General features: G+C 42.0%; 1 protein-coding gene across 8 annotated transcripts in view; it reads right to left on the bottom strand.

Moving 5' to 3' along the window:
* The window catches only part of RAD51B (RAD51 paralog B), a 734,863-nt gene that overhangs the window by 337,917 nt on the left and 372,857 nt on the right, over positions 1 to 24,089 (bottom strand). The window lies entirely within an intron of this gene.

The raw sequence follows: 24,089 nt of genomic DNA, 5'->3' as shown, positions 1-24,089 counted from the left end.
CAAATCAATATAAAAACACACACTAACGTTCCAATAGACAAATGAACAAAAGACACAAACAGACGACTCACAAAAGACAAAATACACACGGTAAGTTTGCTCAAAAGAAGTTTTAATGATGTGAGAAAATACCTGAAGTAAACTGTTAAGTAGAAAAAAATGACCAAAACTACATACAGCAGCCTATCAACTTGATAAAAACATGAATATATTGAAAAGAGAATGGAAGTCAGAATGTTAAAGGCGTCTCTGGATAGAGGGTTACGAGTAAGTGATTTTTATATTCTTTATGTTTTGCTGCCTTTGTGAATGGAGAATTTGACCAAGTTTACAACGGGAAACATTTCTTTTTAATAGACAAATAAAATAACACTGCAGTATTGCTTGGAATAGTGAAAAATTAAGAGTCCGGAGTCCTCTAAATGTCCATTTATAGCAAACGGGTTAGAAACATACATAATATGCATGCATATATTCAAATAACTTCAAATAAGCAGCTGTTATAACAGAATGAAGTATATTTTTTCTGCCATGTTTTAACATAAAATGAAACAAGTTACAAAACAGTTAAGTATAACCTCATTAAAAATATTATGTATATTTCTCCGCTATTTGCCAAAAGATGCATATGTGTGTGTGTGTGTGTGTGATGGAAGGAGAGATGGTGGATGAGAAGCAGGAGAAGAAATTAGGGTCTGAGGGAGTATACTGCATTTCCAGAGTCTAAGATAGGATCATTTTCAATGTGTATTCAAAAATACATATCCAAGCTAGATTCACCTCATTTTATATGGCTTCTATTTCACCATCATATAATTTTTCAAGATCTGAACTTGAGGTTCCTACACAGACAATTTCCCAGGAAAACCAGGACCTCATCGGGGTCTGAAGCTCAAAATGTCCACAGCTAAAATACAATAAACAACTTTTTTAGATTGTAATTTGCTTCCCAGGTGGCACTAGTGGTAAAGAATCTGCTTGCTAATGCAGGAGACACAAGAGACGTGGATTCGATCCCTGGGTTGGGAAGATCCCCTGGAGTAGGAAATGGTACCCCACTCCAGTATCCTGGCCTAGGAAATTCCATGGATAGAGGAGCCTGGCAGGCTATAGTCCATGGGGTTGCAAAAGAGTCGGACATAATTGAATACACACCTTTCTTTTGCTGTTTTCAAGTTTTAGCTGCTTGACTGTGAAAGTAAAAGTCACTCAGTCATGTCCAACTCTGCAACCTGTGGACTATACAGTCCATGGCATCCTCTAGGCCAGAACACTGGAATGGGCAGCCTTTCCCTTCTCTAGCAGATCTTCCCAACCCATGAATCGAACCAGGGTCTCCTGCACTGCAGGCAGATTCCTTACCAACTGAGCTATCAGGGAATCCAGGTCTCCCACATTGCAGGCGGATTCTTTACCGGATGAGCCACAAGTGAGGCCCTGCTTGACTATAGGTATATTCAATTCCTTCAGGCTGGAGGATTCAAAGATGAATTTAAGCCCTCTCTCTTTTGTAGAAGCTGCAAAAGACCTCTTAGAAATAAGAGACTCAGAAAGGAAAGCTATTGGCTATCAAAGATACTCCTTCTAAATTCTTGATAAAAACCAGTTCTTTCCCGAGCCTTTCAGGTTGTGAAGGCTTCGCAGGTCCATCTCTACGGGGCATGAGCCTAAGGCAACACGGCTGAGTGAGAATGCCATTCAGTCACAACAGACACTGGTGGTTTTCCTCTAACATTAGATAATGAAGAATGTGTACAGAAATATATTAGCATCTCATCTTTAAACAACACTATTCTTTCTTGCCATCAAAAACAGTACTGCACACTTTTTTAAGGAGGGAGCTGAAAAAAGTACAGACCTAAAGTCTGAAGAAAAAATTCAGTAGGAAAATGAGCAAAGTTGTTGGGTCCAGCAATCATGGAGGCAACTGAAGTTAGCTGGTGTACATGGAGGAACGGATGTGGTGCTCACAGGACACTTCAGGGAGTCGAGTCCATCATGGAAAAGTGTCTTCTTAAAACTTTTTTGTTTTTCTAGACATTAGAGTCAAATGACAACTCCTTCACATTCCTCCAAAAGCTTCCACAGGTTTTAAGCTATTTACTAGCATTTTAAAGAGAAAAGGCCAGGGTCCTCTCCCTTTTTGCAGCTACACTCCCTTTAAAAAACAAAAAAACACATGCTTGGCTCTTTCACCTTATGCTTTTAAGAAGGAATTTTAATGGGATGGAGCTTCTCGTGGTGCACAAACTTAGGAGGGAGGAGCAGAATAGTAAATTATATCTTGCAAAGATTCTCAGCCCACTGGCCACTGCCAGGGATGTTCTGTCCATAAACATAATCTGTCTTTAAGAAAGAAAGAAAAAAATGTCCTCCTTGAAAGGTACAGCAGAGAGAAGATGAATCACTTTTCTTCAGGATCTGTCATTAAAGAACCAAGGACTCGTCAGTGACTGCAAACAGCAGGGCTGTGACAGCTAGTCAAAGACACACTTTTTTCCCCCAGCATCTCTCTTTTCTCTGGAAGCATTTTCCTCCCAATTAATATAAGTTATGAGGCTGCACTGGAGATATCCATGAACTGACACTCAAGAACATTACTTGGCTTTATTATGTTTGAAAATCAAGGCACACTGACATCTCTGGCTTGTGTCCATGAGGGGGGAGGCGCCAGAGCCTCTGGTCACCCTTTGCTACAGTCCGGTCCACTGCAGTGGGGCTGGGCCCCCAGCTCGCCTCTCCTGTTTTGTTTTGCCAATATTCTACCCTTGCCCCACAAATGCCCCCTAACCCTCAGTTGTATCTCATTATTTTCTGACTATTAGATCCCAGTCCCTCAGGTCTCTGGTTTTAAGATGTCATTTAAATACAGGTATAAGGCCCTCAGTGAAGGCTGGTCATCCTAAGGTTATAAGCAACCTTGGGCATACCCCAAAGGCCTGTTGCTGGAGAAAATTTGGGGTAGGATCTGGCCTATTTTGGGTAAGGCTTTTCTCCCTATGGACAAAAAATAATAAAACCATGGCCACTGTGCTTTTTTCATTTTGGAAATACAAATCTAGAGAATTCTGTATGATTCAAAAACATCTGATGAAAGGAGCTGATTACATTTTGGTTATGTCTCTAAAAAGTCAACTCAAGCTCTGCACCTTGAGCATTATACTGGGAAAACTAAGTTTCTTGACTCAGAAGCAAACATGGAAACAAGCCATGACTCATTTCTGTCATTGTTCTATTCCAGAAACTTAAAAGCATGGCCTGCTTACTGAGGATCCCACATAAACACGCAGAGACACATTTGCCGCTGTCCTAAGAGCAGAAGATATCACTTAATTGAAGGGCGTGAGAATAAAAGATGGGGCAAATGGTGGCAGGGAGTGGGGAGAGGGGGCAGCGAGGAGTGATGAAAATAGCAAAATGATCATAAATAAATAATTCAGGATGGATGCTCAGGACAAAAGTGGAGCCAAGCCAGGCTATAGTTCCGAGCCTGCATCTTGGGTTATTTTGAGCAACACATTTATTCACTAAAGCACCAAAGCAGCTATTAGAGGAAACAATAAAGAGGTCCCTTCCCCCTGGAAATTTGAGTCTTGCTTTGGAATTTTTATGACATTTCATTCTTAACAAACAAGAAGGGCTCAACCCTCTTTGAGCTTCAAAGCCTCCCCATGGTGGTGGGCCTGAGATGGATATCCCTGGCCTGATTTATGTATGTTGTTTCAGGTATTCTCAAAAGTCACATAGTTTATTCTTTATGAAAGAGTGGCATCTCTGGAGGGCGAACAAACAAAACCCCCAAATCCCTAAGCTGCAGACTTGCCCTGATTACTGTGACTCACCGGGGTCCCATCAACAAGGAGCCTTCACCTCACCAATGTCTTCCCTGAAAACTTAAGTCAGGGCCAGCACCCTCAGCTATAAGCTAAAAATACCCTGAGATTCCCAGTTGGAAAGTGGAGTAGGGTGTGGTGAAAGTACGGTAAACTGTAGTCCAGTTCATGCAACAAGTGGGTTCCTGAAAAGTCAAGGTTTAAATACTTCTTTTTTCTTCATTTTTGTAAATGGAATCATTTACAATTCACATCAGGGAGCATGCTATTTAATGAAAATCCGATTGTGGCTTCAGTTGTAAGGAACGCTTTTATAATTAAAATAAGACCTTCCTGTTTGATCCATTTTACACATTCAGACTTGGTTTCATTGGGATGCCTTGAGGTAGAGTATACTTAGAGTGCTATCACTAGACTTAAATATGGATTGTTTTGTTACAACGATATTCTTTTTCAGCAAAAAAATCCGAAGAAGTATTTCTGCACCCCCAAGCTCATCCTCTTTACAACATGAAAGGGGAAAGCCAGAGCAGCTCCATTTAGCGCAGCACATCCTGTTGGCTCGGGAGGGGCTCAGGGCAACAGACACTTCGAGCACTGAGACTCGGGCAGAGCGTCAGGGGGAAGAAACGGAGGCAGGGTCCCACAGACCACGTGGCAGCATTTCTAAACCCGCTAAACAGCTGAACCAAGATCAGGCTGCTCTTTCAAAACAATCACCCTTCTGTATACCTGAGTTAGTGAGGGCAGCATTTTCAAGCTTGGTCCAGCTTGGCCACTGCTGCCCCTCAACCACACCCGCTGACACCACTTGGGGACAAGGGCTCAGGCCTCTTTTCCCCAGACCCTCCCTGACCCACTGGCACACAAGGGCAAGAGTGCCAGCGCCATTGGGTGTGTCCATCCAGATTTGCCGTTTCAAAGCAGCTGCCTGCAGGCCTTGTCTACATGGATGCAATGGGGCATACAAATTAAAATGCTGGGGAGCTGGGAAAAAAAGAAAGAGGGAAACCTTAAAGACAGGATCTTGGAAGCATATGTTTTAGAATCACTGCAGCCAGCTCCCTGTCAAGAAAATATTAGCCAGGTTGGTTGGTCCAGTCTCATGCAACCACAGATGGTTTATGCCTCACAGTTCGGGTCCCTGCTCCGAGAGCAGCCAGAAACAAAGGCTCTGGTGTTGTGCGGTGTAGTTATTCTGCCACCTAGTGTTACACAAGGAAACAAACAAACAACGTCTTTAAAAGCAGATGCGGTGTTGAAAGAGTAAAAAGAATCAAGAACACTGCTAAACTGCATTTTTTTTCTTTCTTTCTTAAAAAGAGCATCCTTCATTTATGCTGGCATCCTGGGGAGGCATCACCAACAATCACAATAATCCTTTTCTCGTTTTAATGGGAAGACAAGGGAGCATTAGGTCTCAAGTTCAGGATGTGAAGGAGAAATGAGGATAACCTCAAAACCCCATTTTAATGATTTTTAAAAGGTCGAGTCCCTCCATGGAAGGTAAATAGCACTAATAGAATAAAACAAGCCAGGAAGTAAAAACCATCTGGGCAGGCACAGTGTAGCCACTGCACTTTCTGTCTTAGAAAGAAAAAAAACCAGGGATTGCTCCATAAGGCATTATCACCTGCGTAATGTATCAGCGGGTAATGAAATGAGTTGCGGGCTTAGAGTGAAAGCCTGGGTTTGAGACCCAACTCAGCACCCACCTGTGCTGGGTGAGTTACTCTGTATCGCTGAGCTTTGTTTTTCTTTTCTGGAAAACAGTTGTACTTATGCCTACTTTTCCAAAACTGTCCAGAGGATCAGTTTGAACATGTATGCCAAGGCGTCCTGTCAGCTGTAAAGCACTATGGAGACCATCTCCCCCATTCTGTTGTACCCTTCCTTGGTTGACAGCATCAGTTACGGAGCCCTCTGTGTGAAGGGCTTGCATAACCAATTTGTGTTTATTCTCAAAAAAGTATACTTCCCAGGTGGCTCGGTGGGTCAACAATCTGCCTGCAATGCAGGAGACTCAGGAGATGCAGGTTCGATCCCTGGGTTGGGAAGATCCCCTGGAGGAGGGCATGGCAACCCTCTCCACTATTCTTGCCTGGAGAATCCCCATGGATAGAGGAGCCTGGTGGGCTACAGAACACAGTGTCACAAAGAGTCAGAGACCACTGAAGCGGCTGAGCACAGCACAAATGCTTTTATGGTTATAAGAAATTTTAAATTAGAAAATGTTCAAATAGTTCATGCAACATAGGAAAATCTCCCCCACTAGAATAGAGAAGGAATTTGCATTATCGTGTAAAATCAGGTTATTCCAAACCTGTCTCCTCAAAGTTACATTCCCTTGAGAATGATGAGGTTATCTTGATCAGCTGTTTCTACTAAAATCCATATATTCGTCCATGTTCTTAAAGTTGTAGAGAATCTGAACCGAAATTTCCTTCTGGGGGCACAGCTTTTGTTATGATAATAACCCAGGCATCAGGAAACTTAGGAGTTTTTCCTTTCTGTTCCCATACTAACTAAACGGTGTAACTTCAGGCAAGTTGCTTGTAGTTCTCAATTTCAGTTTCTGAAAGTGCAAAATGTAAGGGGCAAACAAAACTGCTCCTTCCAGTTCAATGATGAAAAGCTGTTCTTCTGCTTTTGACAGTAAAATTTCAAGAAAATTTAAAGCTCGTGGTAGACCAGCTACAATGTGATCCTCAGAAAAGTCCTAAAAGCTGTGTAAGTTTTCAATCACAAGATACAAAGGACAGCGTCAGGAGAGAGGGCCACTGTGGGATGGGGGTGTGTGTGCCCTCGATCAGAATTTTAAAACTAATCAGAAACCACCACGGGCTAAAACAAACAGGCTGCAAGAAAATGCTTACCCAGCCACCTACCTAGGCTTTCAAAGTTCCAAAGAAAGACTTTGCTTCCATGTAGCTCCGAAAACACCCTTTGCTCTTTTTAGTAATATTTTTAACAACGCCAAGAAAAGAGTTCTATTTATCCAGATTTCCTCTCTCCCTACCAATGTCAACATTAGCAGGCAGGACGGCAAAAACAGCCTAGAGTTTTCCTGACATGAACGTCAGACCAAAGTCACACGGCAGAGGGGTCAGGCTTGGAACCTGACTGCCAACAGAGGATACAAGTCCTGCCTAGAAAAACCTAGCCATGGATTTCTGTTTCTGAAATCTCAACCACACTGGGTTTACAGGCTCTTCTTCCCATATGGAAGAGCCTTATTTTAAATGTTCCAGGTTCCCTCTCCCTTAGGAGAATGTCGGTGCCTAGTCTTGTAAAAATGCTCAGCCTTTGCTCATTCTCCCCCTTGCTCACCGGCTGCTCGTTTGTGTGTATCCCGGCACATTTGGGCTGGTAAGATTCAGCCCTTTCCCTCCCCCAGTCCACTGGAACCTCTACCCCCTGTATCAAAAGGATTTTTTCAGGACTTTCCAATAATCTGCTGGAGGCCATGGAGACAGATCTAATCAGGGTTTTCATCAATCTTTCTCTGCTAGCCAAACAGAGTCAGGAGGCTAAATGGGAAGGTGCTGGATTCTTTTTTCTCCCTCAAGACACACTTCTGTCCAGAGAGTTCGGACCCACTGTGTGTTCCAGGGAGCTAATATTTTCCTGGGGAAAGTTCAGGGATTTCACATTTGCCCCAAACCAAATACACATGAAGTTTTAAGTCTAAATTCCACAGAGCCTTTTAAAAGGAGGGGCCTAGCCTCGCCTTGGCTTACAACAACCATGCGGGCTTGTTGTAGCTCATTCATTTTGGCAGTTTTCCAGAACAGCTGACAAACTGAAAAGAAGCACACTCTGTCCGTCCTCCCCGCTCCTTAAAGCCCCATGCCACCTCTCTCTCCCTACCCACTGCCTAACGCCCACCACTCCACTCCCGGGAGTGTAGATGCCCTCAGCATAACGCATAGGTAAACACCACCCCTGCCCCAACTGCTCAGAGTTCAAGATCAACCTTGAACATTCCCCGTTTGAGATTTCAAATGTAAATCATCGTTGGTCTAAATCAGACTGTAACATTAAAGCCCTATTTCATACGTGAGAGCAGGATTTCACCTTTCGGGGAGGTGTGTCCAAGGTCAAAAAATCTCCTTGGAGAGATGCCTCCATCCACTTCCAAACTGCCTCTGTGTCTCTGTCCTTCTCGATAAGCAACAGGAAGGGATATATGGGGTAACTTCTGTTGTACAATTTGAATCAACTATTTGAGGCACATCCCCTCTGTGCTTGGGCACCCTTCTCAGAAAGCTGACTTGGGAGAAGGATGTAGGAAGCAACACATGCTACAGAATTACACGGATGCTATAAAATCTGAACACAGACTTCAAGTAGGAACCTAGGCCCCCGTGTGAGGTACTCTGCCATGTATTATTAATACCTCAGGTATCTGATCAACGACAACTAGACGTCACCTTGACTCTGAATGCAGCAGCAGCTCCAGTTCCCCAAATGGGCAAGCTGAGATAGGCAACCAGTTTATAAAGTCTTCTAGTAAGAACCATTTTCCTAGAAGCATTAAATTGATAACCACCCCAGTTTGCTGGACCCTACCCCGGCTGGGGCTCTTCTAGATCACAATTCAAGTGAGATCAAGACCATGATGATCAGGACAGGGCCTGACTATCCTAGAGAGGATGGAGGAGAAAGTGAGGACACAGGCCAAGGTTCTGCATAGGTGTGTTCACCTTGGTGTCAATCGACACATCTTAGCTCTTTTGTGTTAGGACATTCATCTACCCAAATGTCAGAAGATTATTTTCTTTATGAAGTATGCCGATTAGTTGCCAAGGCAACACCTGTGCATCCACTTTTTCGCTATGGGAAGCATTCTAGGAAATCCATGTATGAGATCCGCCTAGAGATCACCCACCCAGTGGCTTGGAATGCAGTGTGACCAAAGGCATTTCCAGAGAGCTCACAAAGCACAATGGCCACGCATGGGTGGATTTGCTGGATGGATTAGACAAACCAACGGCAACCTTTCCTTCTTTTGTTTCCATCCCTTCCAGTAGATTGGCCTTGTTACCAATACTGATGCCAAGACTAGCAATTGCTTGCAACAAAGAATTGTTGTTAACCCCTACCCCCTGCTTCATTCACCCTAATTATTCTCTAACAATACAATGGCTTCAAAAAGACTCCAACTGTCCAGCAGACACTATGGGCCAGAGGAATCACTGAACACAAGCAGCCTATCAATAAAAGACAATACTGAAACAGCTTCTGTCTGGGTATTTGCCCCATCTTCTCTTAGACAATGGGAGAGAGAGCTCAGGGAATAAAAAGGAAGTTCTGCCCTTCAGATCTTTTGTTTGTCTGCCAGGGTTGTATGTGTTCCAAGTTCTTGGGCGTATCCTTTACCGCTCCCAAATACAGGAAAAAGCCTGCATTTCCTAGGAAATGTAGCTTCTATGTTTTTGATGAATTCTTATTGTAGCCAAGTCAGAGACTTCAATGAGGACTCTGGTTCAGATTTTTTTTTCTTCTAAGGTCAAGTGCATTTCATGTACAGAGAGATATGGGCCACTGCGTTAATTCATAACAACATTATAACATAAATAGTTCTCTCCATAACAGTTTAGATGACAGCATAGAGCCCACCAACGGATCAGCATTTTGTTTGGTTTGGCTTTTTTATTTTTTAAACAGATAACATGGGTTGACAGAGTAACTGAATAGCAAAGTAAGAGATTGGAAGCAGGCCATCATAAAAGAAAACCTGTTTAAGAAATTGAAACTGATATAATAATCTTGGAGGTTTCCAAACAGGGAGAAAATAAAGTCAGCAGAAAATTAAATGAGAGGAAGCCTCTGTTGATTACAAATCAACATATAATTAGATTGGGATGCACCCATAGTGATGAAATGCCAGCGGAAATAAAAGGTCAGTTGTTTCCAATACTCAATGCTGTCAGTTCCACGTTTAAGAAGAACAGACCCACACAGTAACCCAGAATCTCAAAGATAACCCAGAATAAAGGGGATTCATTATAGTCTATTTGAGTCATCAAGTTGTATGTGTCCATATGTAAATGGAACATGGGACTAGGAATGTTTAGTGTGTCAATTACTGTAGAATAATCAAACCAATAAAAACTAAGGTTCCAACCACGCCATCTGCAAAACTATAAATAAGCGAACAAAGGGAAATTAAATTCCCCAAGGAAGAAAAACGCCAGATTAAAAAAAAAAGTCAGTTAAGATTGAGACCTCAGAAAATACAAAATAACATCAAACATGACAATTTATTGGTGATGTTGCTCAATAGTTCTTACATGCTAAATGACCTAATTAAAAAGATAAACTATTAAAAACATGAAATAACATGCAGAAAGTTGCTGTTAGTCTAAAGGTTTATATAAGTATATTTATAATCAGAAAAAAAAATTTGAACACTGCTTTACAGAAAAAATAAAAAGAAACTTTAGTTTACCAGAACTTACAAAGGTTAAAAAATGTGATCACCTTGAAAATCTGTCACTAACTATAAAACAGTCATCATAATAATAATTCTAGGCAAGTTTTTGGTGCATTTTGAAAAATTATAATGCCAAACATATATTAGAAAAAGAGAGAGAAAGGTCATTGAATATCATATGTGAATCAAAGTAATGGGTGATCTGAAAGCAACAAGTACTGATTTGCTTTAAAATTTCTGGTATAAATACTCCCAGCTTTTAGATGTAAATTAATTCTGAAGAACACCACTTACATCAACAATAGAGACAATCATGCATAAGGTACGCACTATTTATAATACTGTCATTAGTTAGTAGATACTAAAACTCATTGACCAAAGGCCTCTGTAAGGAAGGGTTCGATTTCTGGCTATGGGAGGATAGTCAGCAAACAGCATCCAACATTAACTCCTTCAGGGTCAGCCCCAGTTTTAGAGGTCTCCTTGCGTGAGGTCATGACCTTCCAGGAGTAGATCACACCCATACCCCTTAACTAAGGGGGCATCAGTGGAGGGGGGAGGGAGTATAAAGTCCACAGCAAGTTCTAGACTAAACCTGATTTTTAATTATTAATATAATGCTAGCTTATTATTAGTCTAGTGGAGGGATTTTTTTCTCTCTCTTTTTAAAATTTATTTTTAATTGAAGAATAATTTTTTATAGTATGAATCAGCCATAGGTATACATATGTCCCCCAGCATCAAGATATGATGCTTTGAACTGTGGTGTTGGAGAAGACTCTTGAGAGTCCTTTGGACTGCAAGATCAAACCAGTCAATCCTAAAGGAAATCAACTCTGAATATTCATTGGAAGGACTGATGCTGAAGCTGAAGCTCCAATATGTTGGCCACATGATGCAAAAAGGCAACTCACTAGAAAAGACTCTGATACTGGGAAAGATTGAGGGCAGGAGGAGAAGGGGGTGACAAAGGATGAGATGGTTAGTTGGCATCACTGACTCAATGGACACGAGTTTGAGCAAACTCCGGGAGATACTGAAAGACAAGGAAGCCTGAGGTGCTGCAATCCATGGGGTCACAAAGAGTCAGACACAACTTAGTGACTGAACAACAATAACTCCCTTATGAATTTCTGTCCCACCTTCCACCCCATCCCGCCCCTTTAGGTTGCCATGGAGCACCGGTTTGAACTTCTTGTGTCATACAGCAAATTCTAGTGGGAAGATTTTTTTTTTTTTAACTCTAAAACTTGCTACAGGGTTGACTGAAGCTCTGTTGGATCCAACTCTCTGTTGCAAAGAGTTGGCTCTTTGCACAACTCAATTCCTCCCTCTGTTCAATCCTGCCGCTTCCCCTGTCTTTTGCAAGTATTGATTCCCAACAACATCTTGCACTAAAAAGTCCATTTCAGTGTATACTTTTCCGGAACCCAATCTGAAACAGTTAGCTGTCAAAAATTCACCCATTTGTTCAACACACAAGGCCTGTTCTAGATACTGGAGATTCAGTGGTGAATAAATTTTACTCTTGCTGGACTTCAATTCTAGTAGGGGAAAAGAATAAATTCACAAGTACATGCGATCAATGCAGACAGTGATAGAAATACCAGAAGAAAATGAACCAGGGTAACTGGGGTAGAGGGAGCACAGAGCAGGTGGGAAAGTGGAATGTTACTTTAAATGAGGAGTTCAGGGAAGTATTTCTAGGAGATGACTTTCTAATCAAGACATGCCAGTGATGTGAAGGTCAGCACTGACAGCATTCTAAGCGGCTGTCTGCACTGTTGTAGGTCCAAGGGTCCTGGGGCAGGAACAGGTCTGGTACAATGAAGCGACTCTGGAAGGCCAGTGTGGTTCAAGTGTGGTATTACAAGGTAAAAGTCAGAGAAGAAGATGTGGACCAGCTCACATATCTTCATTACTGGACACTTAGTAACTCAAAAGGTAGAACTCTTATTAACATGATTAAGAGCACAGGTTTGGGAGTAGACAACCTAGTTTCAAATCCTGGCTCTACCTCTGACTAGCTGCTGACCTTGAGCAGGGTACTAACCTCTCTGAACCATATAGCTTTCATGACAATACACTGAAAGGTTATCTTGAGTGTTAAGTGAGATAATATTTAAAAAAACAGTTTAGCATGGTGCCTAGCACCTAGGAAGGGCTCAGTAAATTGTAGCTGCAATTATTATTTTTGACCCTAGCAATAGCACAGTTTCTAACATTCAGCAGGTACTCAGAAAGTGCAAGTTGGTGACATAAAATCAAATCCGGACTGTACATATACTCTGTCCTCCTCTGTTTAAACAGTAGAGGAAACTATCAAGTTCAACTGAGGAGACAAGAAAGTGACAAAGGGGCCTTATTTGTTCAACAAATATTTATTAAGGACTGACATGTAAGAACTAAACTTCCTACCTCCATGGGACTTACAACCTAGAAGAGGAAAAGAAGTTGTGCTAATCATTCTCCAGCTGTCTATGACAAGAGCTATCCAGGCATAGACTAACTAGGATTCAGAGTCCGGAGGTGACCAGTAATCGCTCCTTCGAGGGTACCGTCAAAGGTGATGGGATTTCTGATGAGCAAAGATGGCAGAAGGGACTCATCCTGGGAAAACAGGGTGTACCAAGAGAAGTATAATGTGAAGACAGCAAGTACATCATTAGGGAATGTCTAGTCCAGGCTGGCTGGAAGACAGTTTATGCTGTGGAGTAGCGAGAAATAGGTCTGGAAAGAGCAGTGTGGAGCAGCCTGTGCCGGGCCGTGCGGTGCTTAGTCACGTCTGACTCTTTGTGACCACATGGACTGCAGCACACCAGCACCTTCTGTCCATGGGGATTCTCCAGGCCAGAATACTGGAGTGGGTTGCCATGCTCACCTCCAAGGGATCTTCCCAACCCAGGGATCGAACCCATGTCTCCTGCACTGCAGGCAGACTCTTTATCAAGAAGGCCCTCAAATGCGAAGGCACGGTGGGAAGGAGCCAGAGAATCTTCAGAGTCAAGATATGGCAAGGCTCAGGCAAAATGATTTATCAGCTGGGTACACAGTCAACCCAAGCAGGGGGAACCTGGGAACAGGGCAGACACTACCAGGTCATTTAATCCTGATAATAACTGAGTCAGTGTTTTCAGATGGGGAAATGAGGAAATGTGAGCCCAAGGTCACACAGCTCAGTTTTGGGGGTGAGTTTTGGGGGTGACAAAGTCAGTATGACTCCAGAATTTGTGAAGACAGAGACAGAACTGGGCAGGAGAATCACGTAATAGTCTTTTGACTATTGGTAGGGGGTAAAAACATGGGCTGGACTGCCAGGGGTGGGCTAAGGGGGCAGCAAGCAAGGACTGCTGCTGAGGCTGCTGCTAAGTCGCGTCAGTCGTGTCTGACTGTGTGCGACCCCAGAGACGGCAGCCCACCAGGCTCCCCCGTCCCTGGGATTCTCCAGGCAAGAACACTGGAGTGGGTTGCCATTTCCTTCTCCAATGCATGAAAGTGAAAAGTGAAAGTGAAGTTGCTCAGTCGTGTCCGACTCATCACAACCCCATGGACTGGAGCCTACCAGGCTCCTCCATCCATGGGATTTTCCAGGCAAGAGTACTGGAGTGGGGTGCCATTGCCTTCTCCTAAGCAGGGACTACAGGTTTCTTAAAAAAAAAAAAAGAAAATCTGAGAACCAAGAGAATTTAAATTAAATGGAACTTATTTATTCGATTGAGCCAAAATGATAAAACCAAGTATTTTACTATAACACTGTGATTGACAACTCTAAAAGAGTATAAATATGTTTTTCTCACAACAAAGGAAGAGAGAAAAGAGATTTTTAAAACAGAGAGAAAGATGTTTGTCTAATGCTAAGTTCGACCCTGAACAGCACCTTGCAAGAGCGAAGAATATGCAATTTGGGTTTATTAATGTACCAGAGCCACATTTTAAAAGGAAAAACAAGATATCATAGAATAGGTCCTGGTGGGTATCAGGACTAAGGCCATGATGGCATACAGATGGCTACTGGCCAACAGAACAAATGATACACATTCTGGGTTTTCTTTTAGTTTCATGGGATAATATAGACAAAGTGACCAGCACAGAGCCTGAAGCCAGGCAAATGCTAGATCCTCTCCTTTTCCTTCTCAGCTTCCCACTCTAGCCAACAAACAGGTAAGATAAGCTCTCTTTCCCTGAAGGTTTAAGTTGGAAAAATATAAAGTAGTTCTCTAAATCTTCAGAAAGAAAAACATCAAGGCAAGTTTCTATGGGTTAAAGTCCTGGAGTTCTGGCCTTACCTATAAGTGAGTATAGGTACGGGAATAGAGCCTGTTTCCTTGAGAAATAAATGAAGCAAGAAGGTGAACAAATATTAGGCCATACGAAAACAAGAGGCCGTTTGTACTCTGGACACTTTATCTTATTCTTCTACTGACTCACCAGAAAGAGCAAGTTCCTATGTGTTAGAGAAATAATTGTCCTTTATCACCATATTCCCTTCTAGCAATCGATGAGTAAAGCACTTCTAATGAAAGATTATGCCTATGCTGTAGAAAAATTACCCTAGACACTCACATGAGCTTAAGTCACAGTGACTGAAGGAGAAAGGCTCACACTGCCTGGGCATACCATCTTCTTTTTCTCTCCGTTCTCCCTGACAGGACAATCACCAGAAGTTCCTGTTTACTGTCTGTCCTTCCCTAAAGTGTTTGTGTGTGGAAGTGTGGAGCTGAGGCTGTTAAAGGCTTCCAGATTCTGAGGTGAAAGGTGCTGTTTTAAGTCATCCCATTCGTTACAGATGTAATAGGCCTGGGCTGTGGCTCTAAATACACACAACAAGGTCTGTTCTGAGATAAAGGAAGCGAAAGATCTGAGGCAGTCTTTATTATTGCAGATATAACACCCCAGGTAATAAGGGTGTCCTATAAAACCCACTGTTGCTGATAAAGAGGGGTTGGGGGCTGCTGGAGAATTTCAGTGTCACACTTAGGGAAAAGGTCTCTTTGCTCTTGTGGTCAGATAGCGGCCTTTTACGTAGACTCAGTAAAAATGCGGAATAATTGTGGACTGGAACAATGTGGCCAATGAAGCTTTTTCACATCCAGACTAAGATCTTTCACTTTTTCACTCAGATATTGATTGTATTACAATTAAGGTAGCCAAATTTTTGCAACTTGAAAACCTTGCCAGTAAAGTTAAGGCAAGGATGGAACAGAATATTCAAAATGCAATTGTTGGAACATCTGATAATTAAATCAGATACTGCTGGACAAAAAGGACTCATGTGGTTCTTCTGCCTGGTGGTATCACTAAAGGAGGCTCCAGAGTCTCAGAACTGGATCAGAACCACTGGGCTGATGGGATGGGTGGGTAGAAGCGAGAAAGCGTGAGAGGAGAGAGAGAGAGAGAGCAGTGAACAAAAGCAGAGCGTGGTGAGTTCACGAAAACAGATCCAAGTCAGGCATCAGAGTCAAGCCCTTGGACTCAGTGGGGAAAAAAAAAGTACAGCTTCTTGGGAAAAAAAGAGAACCTGAGTCTAGAGGAGGATCACTGCTTCTTCCCTTGGAAGGCCAGTGTCTAAGTCTGGTGCCTGTGTGTGTGTGTGTGTGTGAGTCACTCAGTCATGTACAACTCTGCGACCTCATGAACGCTAGCCCACCAGGCTCCTCTGTCCATGGAATTCTCCAATCAAGAATACTGGAGTGGGTTGCCATTCCCTTCTCCAGGGGTCTTCCTGACCCAGGGATCAAACCAGGATCTCCTGCACTGTAGGCAGATTCTTACCATATGAACCACCAGAGAAGCTCCCACCTAGGTCATCAGGCCTGCTGTAATCAAGTCCGTTAACTGGGTGGCTTATGACAGAAATTTATTTCTCACAATTCTGGAGGCTGGAAAGACCAAGTTCAGGCTGCTAAAATGGTCAGCTTCTGGTGAGGACCCTCTTCTGGAATGCAGACTGCTATCTTCTCATTGCAACCTCACATAATAGACGGAGCAAGAGAGCTCTCTGGGGTCTTCTTAATACGGGCACTAATCCCATTCATGAGGGCGCCACAGGTGACAGCCAGGGGAATATACGCAATATATGATGTGTTCTGCCCATGAGAACTGAGATGAAGCTGAGAGTTCCAGGGATGAAGAAGGGTTAGCATGACCTATTGGCAACATTTCCTTGTAAAAATTAATAAATTCTATTTTATAAAAAAATGTTTTTTAAAAATCAAAACCACAATGAAATACCACTTCGCAACAACTAGAATGGCTACAAGAAGAAAAACAAAACGTGCTGTTGAGGGTATAGAGAAACTTGATCCCTTATACATTGACGGGGAGTGTAAAATAGTACAGTCGCTTTGGAAGAAAATGTGGCAGGTCCTCAAAAAATTAAAACATGGAGTTAAGACCAATCATTTCACTTCCTAGGTATATTCCCAAAAGAAGTGAAAACATATGTCCTTTCAGACATTTGTATGCAAATATTCCTTAGCACCATTATCTGTAATAGCTAAAAAGTAGAACCAACCCAAAGCCACAGACAGAAAGCAGATTAACAGAGGTCTAAGGTAGGGGAAAGAATAGCAAGTGACTGCTAATGGGTATAGAATCTCTTTTGAGTGTGAAAAAGTTCTGAAACGCAGTAGTGGCAATAGTTACACAACTATAAGCCAAAAAATACTGAATTGCACACTTTAAATGGGTGAACTTAATATATAGTAAGTGGTTATTTTTTTTTTTTTTTCCATTTTTTGGCTGAGTGGCATGTGGGATCTTAGTTCCCCAACCAGGGATCAAAACCACATCCCCTGCAGGAGAAGTGCAGAGTCTTAACCACTGGAGCATGAGGGAAGTCCCTATGGTAAGTGAATTATATCAAAATAAAATGCTTTTGAAATATCATGCTAATTTATAAGTTTTCTAAGTAATTTTGCTGCTGATACCCACAAAGAAAAACCTACAGAAGTGAGGCATGAAACGTGAGTGAGGGATGTGGAGATCTTGGCAAATGGGAGAGATATGCCCACCCTCAAATGACAGCAGTTACGCAGCTCTCATCAATCATCAACCTGCAGGAATGCAGCCCAATGTTGTCAAATCTTGCAGTTTCCAAAAAAGTCAGAAAACCTGGGTTGTTTTACGATGATTTTGCTCTATCTGTTAATATTGATACTAAATTCATATTTTCCTAAAGACATCATTGAGAGAGTTAAGTATGGCCCATGGATCTGTAGACCAGAGGATCCCATGACTGCCAGCTTTTGACCTTCAATCAATATATGCACCTTCCTTTGCTGTTAGCAAAGTTGATGGCATTCAATGAGCTCAGAAGCCTTTAAATATATTAAGTGACCTCCAAAACTTGAGACAATCCAACAGGTTGAAAATATTTGTCACAGACCTCTTGGGTATAAGGCAGTGAAAGTTAGGAACAAGAACATACGTCCTGGTCAGTCAGTTATGAGGATGAATGGAAAGTGGCATTTCTGAAAGAGGCAGGTGGCTTCAGAAGCCTGCAGGAGACAGTTATGCCCCAGGCACCAAAACTGGCCTCCTGAGCTCCGGGACACCACTGGGCCCCATCACATGATCCTTAGGACTGGCTCTGGACTACCTGAATTTGTTTATTTTTTCATTGCTTCAGTAAACAGCAGGAGGAAACAGACTCTGAGTTCCTCAATGTGCTTATGAGCTTCCATTCAAGAGACAACTCAATCTTCCAGAGTCACAAGGGAAGAGACACTTGAATCCAAGGGCTCTGTAGGCCGGAGGAGATTTAAATCCCTGAGTTGCCTCAAAAGCAGAAATATTTTTTCCAATAATTTTCTTCTGAAGGAAATTCCCAGGACAGGGTGTTTTGAGGCAGATACATCCCAGCTCACATAATTGAAACAGCAGGTGAACAAAAGGGGGAGGGGTCAGCTGATGTGATGAAGGGTCACACAGATGTCCTTGAAAATGGACAAGTCCTGGAGAATCAATTTGTGTGCTTTCTCAGAGACTTAAGGAACAGATTGTTACAATTAGTTCAGGGGCTGCATACAAACGATGCTCCTTTTGTGTGGATGTCTGCAAATCTCTATAGGGCCAGCAGTCCTTTGGAATCCAGGTCAGCCAGAGAAATCTGAGTGGGAACTTGTGTTTCTGTGTCTCCAAGAATGACTCTTCAACTCCTCCCCAAAGCAGCACATGCAGAATAATGGTCTATACGGGGTCAGTGTCCTGCTAGCCTTTGACTGAGGCTTCCAACCTCATTTAAAAATGTATTAGTCATGCGTAGGAAAATAACAGAATCCAAAGTGTGTTCTACCACAGAAACAACCAACATGGCTAAAACAGCCAGCTAGTAATTCCCCAAACTCTCTCTACACAGCGTGGATAGATTCCTGACCCACAATCTAAATAGAATGCACGCTTTACCGTCCTTGGCCCCTTTTCCTCTTCAGCTTCACTGATCTAATCAGCTTCAAGCTCTTCACCTCTCACTAGCACCTTAATTTCAACTCAACATGTCACAAAGGAATCTCATCACTCCCCAAGGCTAGTTTTCCTCCTCATTTCTCATGGGAAAGCATCATGGCCCATCCAAAGACCTGAGTCCCTCATCTGGGACGGCACCCACACATCAATCTCTGTATCCAACACGACATTACAGCCTGCTCACATCACTCCCCAGCTGCATCTCAAATCTATCCCCCACCTTTGCCCCTACTGCTATCGCTTCTAGACTGTGCAACAGTTTTCTAACCAGTCCCATTTTGTTACCCCTCTCTCCTACCCCACTTTATCATCAGGACTCTCTTACTGAAACATAATCAAATAAAGTTACTCTTTCTTAAAAACCTCCATAAGCCCCTCCAGTGCTTACAAGAGAATGCCTTAGGATGTTATACAAGATCCATCAGAATCTTATCCCAAATTAACCTATTTTTTTTTGCCACAATCCCATGTTTAAAATGTCTTCTTCCACCCTGAACATGCTATATTCTTTCTCACATGCTGTTTCTTCTATTGATGATGCTCCTTTTGCCTTTATTAGAGTGAGCAGTTTCTATATATTCTTAAAGTTTCAGCTCTAATGTTTCCTTTGAAGAAATATTTGCTGCTGCTTCCCAGGTATTTTGCTCATGCCAATCACAAAGCACTAACAGAGTGCTGAACTCTAGGTCTGAGGCCATGTCTTACTCACAACCGTATCTTCCATGATCAGTACACTCAGGTGCTTAATAAATGTCCATGAACTGAATGACTGAACCAGGAAATTAAAGCATTCCGAAAGCAAGAAAAACTGACTTTCCAGTATAACTAAGTACAATCAGGAATCTAGAAATGAACACTTCTTCAAAAATAAACTTCATGATGAGGAACATTAGCCAGACAAAATAATGTAGTTGATAGACATGGTCTTGGCTTAGACAACCAGAACCGACCTTTCAATCCTGTGAATATGCCCTCTTAAGGAAAGCAATTAGTACAATGCCCAGCACACCATAAGCACTGTATATATGTTTGGTCTTGTTATTAAGGGGTTATGTTCTGACCCATAATCCATCTAAATAAATATAAAACTAAGCTGTCATAATGGAATTCTACTGTCTAAGTCAGTGGCATACAATACTTCATCTTACAATTAGAGACTAAAATCCCCACACATAACCAAGTTTCCTACTGCAAATGAAAATACCCTGCTTCAAACACATGAATGAGCCAATGTCGTCTGGCCATAACCCACACACTAGCACCTGAGGACAGACACTTAGGTGTTTTTGTCACTGTATTATAAGTTTTTCTATAGCCCAATATCAAGTCAACTGATCTACTCAGCCCCTCCAGTACCTACAGCTATTTGCTGGAGGCTTGAATGAGTCAGGAGAAGAAAATGATTAATCCACTTGAAGACATTTGAAAGCTGGATGAGAGCCATCCTGTGAGTAAAACCTCAGAGCTGTGGGGCTGTAGCCATTGGAAAGTTAGGGGATTTCCATGGTTGAAAACATTTGGCTGCCTTGCTACGGTCCTCTGACCTTGCAATAAAGACAGAACAGGCTTAGCTGGGTGATTTACCTCTGATAATATCCTATGTCTGCTGCCTTTGGCTGTCCGCTCTGACTTGACAAAACCAAAGCTACTCCCCCTGAGCCTTATGATTTTGGTACTAGCTCAGAAATTCCCTCTTTTTCCTCCCAGTGGGTATCATTCTCAGTCTTTGGCTTCACTTTATGTATCATGAGGCTTAAATGAGAAGTGAACGTAAAGCATCCAGCTCAGTATATGGCAAACATGAGGTGGGTCTATTCTTCTTTAGGCCATGTTGGTCTCCCAACTCTCAGGGCAGAGAGAACCAGAGTACTTTCCTTTTTGAAAACCTGGCCATACCATTTAAAATCACTTTTTCTGCTTAAGATTTCTATCATTTGCCACTGTTTCTCATCTTTTCAAATTCTTCCAATCCTTTTATAGCGGATGTGAATTCTGAAGTTTACATTTTTTTTTTTTAAAGATGCTACACTAATCTTATCTGGCTTTTATTTCCCTAAAGTTACTAGAGATACTGCATCTGAGAAGTATAGTTGCATGCTCTTTGTTTGTTGTTTAACATGTAATGTTGTATTGATGTAAGAAGAGTTCCTCAAATTTCTAATCTCTTGGTCTTCACCAGTATGTCTCTACTTCCATTTTATTACCCTTTCACATTTTGGGCACTACCATCCTTCTTCTTTCTTTGATTTAAACATATGAATCACTTGGATTTTATTACCATTTATTGCCATCTCTTTCCTGGTTCTGCTTTCTATTCTATCACTGCATTCATAACACATTCTTTGTGTTTGCTATCAAAAATGTGTCAGCAGGATCTACTAATGCCTGACTGTTTACCAGTCTCTTGTCTCTGTTTCTCTCTTTAACATCATCTGTTTTCCTTACATAACTTCTTAGAAACGTGTCCATTAACTTAATGAAGAAAGAAATGTAGGCAAAGCTTGCTGCTTAATTCATTTTACTGCCAGGAAAAAAAAAAAAAAATCCAGGAATCCCTCCATTCAACAAACTAGTTGCTTGAGCATCATCATACATCTCATATACACATACAAACAGACATATGCAACCTCTCACTGACAGGGTTTCCACCCACTGATTCATGGTTCACAGGGCACTTGTTGAGCAATGCTAACTGCTGCTTTGCACTGTGTTGGCATGGAGAGGGCCCTGGGGATTCTGCCGTTTGGCCCACAGATCAGTAAACACATTAGGGATTAACAGTGGAGAGATAAGAAGCTTGGGAATAGGGCACCAGAACATTGATTTTGGAGGAGGAGAACAGAAGGGAATTTCAGGAAAAGAAAGAGAAGTTATGAACTGTAAGACCAAATAAGGAAAAGAAAGAGAGGGATGAAATAGGATTAGAGAAAGGAAGATTTAGAGAGAAAACACAGGATTCAAGGAAGGAAAGTGGAGTGGCTAAGGAAAAGAAAGAAATGAGGAACAGAGGCAATGAGAAAAGAAAAAGGTGGCAGGCAGCTGGCCATCCACTTGAAAAAGAAAGCATAAAGGAAAATATTTAGGAATAAGTAAATACAGATGAGAAAACATTCCAAGTCAATGTGTCATCCTCATTTTTAAAATCTCCTTTGTTATTATAATCTACTATCCACAATATGGCTTCCAGTTAGAAATCCCTCAGCCTATAGAAACTGAAATATCTGTCTTGCTGACTCTTTTGAAGTCAGCTACTCTCATCAAAGCCCTCAAAGACTCAAATTCTGTCAATTGACATAACTCAAAAATGAGAAAAGAACTAACTGGGATGTTCTTCTGACAGTTTACTGGCCTTCCATATGTGATAATGACAATGATGGTGTTTTTTAATCACAAAGAATTTTAAAAATTCATTTTGCTCCAGGCAACTACAATGACCAAAAGATGCCTCTTGTTAATTACTGATTTAAAGCCTGAAAGTATATTGGGGACAAAAGGGCATGAACATTAGAGCCAAGGACCCCTAAGCTGGGTTAAATATCTGTATGGCAACTCCTAAGAAACAGAAATATCTGCACAGCTGCCTGTTTCTTTGGCTGTGAGGCTGACTCTATTCACACTCTGTACAGACTCGTAGTTAGCATCTGTTGTCTTTGAGCCTCCCTTTCTTTCAGTAGAACCACATGGTTTGGAGCACCATCCTGACCTTCATTGTAGGCAGTGCTGATGGGATTGTCATCCCAGGCACAGGTGATTCTGCTAGCCAAGGGGTGGGCTTATAACCCAAGCCAGCCAATCGAACTCTCTCCCAGAAATCTGATATTAGCTAATCAACAAAGATCAGAAAATATCTGGAATGGATTCATCCCCAAGGTGGTACTATGATGTGTCCACTAGTTCCTGTTTCCTGTATTCCTAGAGCTGTCCTACTCTACTTTTCGTTCAGTTATATGATTTACTCTGCATCTATTCCAAAATTGTTTTTCCCCTTTAATCAGCCAGAGTTAGTGTCTGTTAATTTTATTTATTTTTTTTTTTGTTAATTTTAATTAAAAACTCTCAACTAATATGATCCACATTACATTGAATCAACAAGTCATCTGTGTAAGGCTGTCCTGCAGCTTGACGCCTTTTGCAACCTCTCAACTACAGGCCTGTTCTCTGTGCCATCGCAGTCCTGGAAGCCCAGCTGAAACAGTTTAACTTGTTCTGAAAAGCAGGGCCAGAATGCGGTGACAGGCTAGAAATGAGATGAGTCAACCTAGTCAAAAAGTTAAAATTTTAATAAGAGATGAAGCTGTAGCCTGGTTTATGATGGCACCAGAAACTGGCCAGGACCATTCTGTCAAACCCTAAGACATTCATTTAAAGATGAGACAATCTAGAGAACTGAGGGTGGGGGGTATGGTTGCAGAGATACAGATCTATAACACAGCTCTGAGCCTGGCCCCAAAATTAAGCCTTGTCTAACAGGGCATAGCAAGCCCCACACTGGAGCTGGGATACTTGCCCTGTTGGTCACAGCTTTCAGGACCAGCCTCTTTGTCTGGAGACACGGTGACTGACCACCTGAAAAGGGAGCACTATACAGCTTATGCCAAACACCTTGCAAGAATGTGAGGGACTTCCTTGATGGTCCAGTGGTTAAGGCTGTGCTTCCAATGCAGGGGGCATAAGTCCAATCCCTGGTCGTGGAACTAAGATCCCAAATGCCTGTGTGTCCAAATAAATAAGTAAAATTAAAAAAAAAAAAAAGAATGTAAGGGAGTCTACGACTAGAGACTGTGGCTGGGTTATTCCCAACACCCTGGATACTGCTCTGCTCTGAAACTAACTGTGAGGAGATTAACTCAGATTTCATTGCAGCTGTCTACTCCATGGGCTCATTTCTCTCTCAGTCTGCAATATAAAAGACCTTGGAAATGGCAATGTAAGCCAGAGGCATCTTACATAATATCAAATTCTTACCTACATTGAAAATTGTCCAGAAGTCTCAAACATTATTTCATCATCTTGGTTCTTATCACATACTATTCTAAAATGCAATGTGTTATTCATATTATCCACTAAGGCCCCTCCAGGAAAGAGTTTTATAAGAAACCCTATAAATGCCAAGAGTTCCATAGGTATGCCGAGAATAAAATGAGGCCAGTAGTGACTAGGTTCTCCAGCTCCTGGCCATTAAAACATGTTAACTTGACCAGGATGACAACTATTCAGTTCAGTTCAGTCCCTCAGTCATGTCCAACTCTTTGTGACCCCATAAACTGTAGCACGCCAGGCTTTCCTGTCCATCACCAACTCAAACTCATGTCCATTGAGTCAGTGATGCTATTACAAGTTAATATAAAATA

This window comes from Bos javanicus, chromosome 10 (assembly GCF_032452875.1).
Source record: "Bos javanicus breed banteng chromosome 10, ARS-OSU_banteng_1.0, whole genome shotgun sequence".
Classification (NCBI taxonomy): domain Eukaryota; kingdom Metazoa; phylum Chordata; class Mammalia; order Artiodactyla; family Bovidae; genus Bos; species Bos javanicus.
Note: the sequence above shows the minus strand (reverse complement) of the source record. Positions and strands in the feature narration are given on the sequence as shown.